The 2,508-nt window shown below is 42.5% G+C and overlaps 4 non-coding genes and 2 pseudogenes across 4 annotated transcripts; all 6 read left to right on the plus strand.

Moving 5' to 3' along the window:
* Positions 1-28: 28 nt before the first annotated feature.
* Positions 29-147, plus strand: LOC115182751 (5S ribosomal RNA). The gene has a single exon (XR_003873881.1). It is a non-coding gene; the product is annotated as a 5S ribosomal RNA (ribosomal RNA).
* Positions 148-308: 161 nt separating this feature from the next.
* LOC115182715 (5S ribosomal RNA) lies at positions 309-427 on the plus strand. Its single transcript, XR_003873846.1, has one exon. It is a non-coding gene; the product is annotated as a 5S ribosomal RNA (ribosomal RNA).
* Positions 428-836: 409 nt separating this feature from the next.
* Positions 837-955, plus strand: LOC115182732 (5S ribosomal RNA). Its single transcript, XR_003873863.1, has one exon. It is a non-coding gene; the product is annotated as a 5S ribosomal RNA (ribosomal RNA).
* Positions 956-1,364: 409 nt separating this feature from the next.
* On the plus strand, positions 1,365-1,473 carry LOC115182709 (uncharacterized; annotated as a pseudogene).
* Positions 1,474-1,881: 408 nt separating this feature from the next.
* On the plus strand, positions 1,882-2,001 carry LOC115182735 (5S ribosomal RNA). Its single transcript, XR_003873866.1, has one exon. It is a non-coding gene; the product is annotated as a 5S ribosomal RNA (ribosomal RNA).
* Positions 2,002-2,161: 160 nt separating this feature from the next.
* Positions 2,162-2,281, plus strand: LOC115182708 (uncharacterized; annotated as a pseudogene).
* Positions 2,282-2,508: the final 227 nt, after the last annotated feature.

Consider the following 2,508-nt stretch of genomic DNA (forward strand, 5'->3'; position numbering starts at 1 on the left):
TATATGTTGTACCAAGAGATTGTTTATCGTTTACGGCCATACCAGCCTGGGTACGCCCGATCTCGTCTGATCTCGGAAGCTAAGCAGGGTCGGGCCTGGTTAGTATTCGGATGGGAGACCGCCTGGGAATACCAGGTGCTGTATGATTTTTGTCCACGAGGGTGTGCTCTTACACTATTTCATCAGCAACACTGCCTTGTAGTAAGCATTTAATGATGAATTGACTAAATGCAGCTTCCTGCCGCAAAATGCAGTCTGTTTATCAGACTCACTTTGACTATATATGTTGTACCAAGAGATTGTTTATCGTTTACGGCCATACCAGCCTGGGTACGCCCGATCTCGTCTGATCTCGGAAGCTAAGCAGGGTCGGGCCTGGTTAGTACTTGGATGGGAGACCGCCTGGGAATACCAGGTGCTGTAAGCTTTTTGTCCACGAGGGTGTGCTCTTACACTATTTCATCAGCAACACTGCCTTGTAGTAAGCATTTAATGATGAATTGACTAAATGCAGCTTCCTGCCTTTTTAATAGGATCAAAGTTCCGTGTATTGTCAGTTAGCATCTGCCTTGTATTTATAAGACAAATAATAATATTGTTGCTGAATGCAGCTTGTGTGTGCTTTGTGCTCCCTTACCCTGTTCAAATGATGAAAAGAAATAAAGTTTGTATTTTATCCAACTACCTGTGCTATAAAGTGATGGCTACAGTGTTTGTAATTTCTTCTACTTTTTCAGTGACACAAAGTTCAAGCTGCTTATCTAATTGGTGAAAATGCAATGTCTGTTTATCAGACTCACTTTGACTATATATGTTGTACCAAGAGATTGTTTATCGTTTACGGCCATACCAGCCTGGGTACGCCTGATCTCGTCTGATCTCGGAAGCTAAGCAGGGTCGGGCCTGGTTAGTACTTTGATGGGAGACCGCCTGGGAATACCAGGTGCTGTAAGCTTTTTGTCCACGAGGGTGTGCTCTTACACTATTTCATCAGCAACACTGCCTTGTAGTAAGCATTTAATGATGAATTGACTAAATGCAGCTTCCTGCCTTTTTAATAGGATCAAAGTTCCGTGTATTGTCAGTTAGCATCTGCCTTGTATTTATAAGACAAATAATAATATTGTTGCTGAATGCAGCTTGTGTGTGCTTTGTGCTCCCTTACCCTGTTCAAATGATGAAAAGAAATAAAGTTTGTATTTTATCCAACTACCTGTGCTATAAAGTGATGGCTACAGTGTTTGTAATTTCTTCTACTTTTTCAGTGACACAAAGTTCAAGCTGCTTATCTAATTGGTGAAAATGCAATGTCTGTTTATCAGACTCACTTTGACTATATATGTTGTACCAAGAGATTGTCTATTGTTTAAGGCCATACCAGCCTGGGTACGTCTGATCTCGGAAGCTAAGCAGGGTCGGGCCTGGTTAGTACTTTGATGGGAGACCGCCTGGGAATACCAGGTGCTGTAGCTTTTTGTCCACGAGGGTGTGCTCTTACACTATTTCATCAGCAACACTGCCTTGTAGTAAGCATTTAATGATGAATTGACTAAATGCAGCTTCCTGCCTTTTTAATAGGATCAAAGTTCCGTGTGTTGTCAGTTAGCATCTGCCTTGTATTTATAAGACAAATAATAATATTGTTGCTGAATGCAGCTTGTGTGTGCTTTGTGCTCCCTTACCCTGTTCAAATGATGAAAAGAAATAAAGTTTGTATTTTATCCAACTACCTGTGCTATAAAGTGATGGCTACAGTGTTTGTAATTTCTTCTACTTTTTCAGTGACACAAAGTTCAAGCTGCTTATCTAATTGGTGAAAATGCAATGTCTGTTTATCAGACTCACTTTGACTATATATGTTGTACCAAGAGATTGTTTATCGTTTACGGCCATACCAGCCTGGGTACGCCTCGATCTCGTCTGATCTCGGAAGCTAAGCAGGGTCGGGCCTGGTTAGTACTTGGATGGGAGACCGCCTGGGAATACCAGGTGCTGTAAGCTTTTTGTCCACGAGGGTGTGCTCTTACACTATTTCATCAGCAACACTGCCTTGTAGTAAGCATTTAATGATGAATTGACTAAATGCAGCTTCCTGCCGCAAAATGCAGTCTGTTTATCAGACTCACTTTGACTATATATGTTGTACCAAGAGATTGTTTACGTTTACGGCCATACCAGCCTGGGTACGCCCAATCTCGTCTGATCTCGGAAGCTAAGCAGGGTCGGGCCTGGTTAGGTATTGGATGGGAGGACCGCCTGGGAATTCCAGGTGCTGTATGATTTTTGTCCACGAGGGTGTGCTCTTACACTATTTCATCAGCACCACTGCCTTGTAGTAAGCATTAATGATGAATTGACTAAATGCAGCTTCCTGCCGCAAAATGCAGTCTGTTTATCAGACTCACTTTGACTATATTAGTTGTACCAAGCCAGATTTGTTTATCGTTTACGGCACAGACCAGCCCTGGGTACGACCATGATCTCGTCTGATCTAGGAAGCTAAGCAGG

The sequence above is a fragment of the Salmo trutta genome, unplaced genomic scaffold, assembly GCF_901001165.1.
Source record: "Salmo trutta unplaced genomic scaffold, fSalTru1.1, whole genome shotgun sequence".
NCBI classification, from domain to species: Eukaryota; Metazoa; Chordata; class Actinopteri; order Salmoniformes; family Salmonidae; genus Salmo; species Salmo trutta.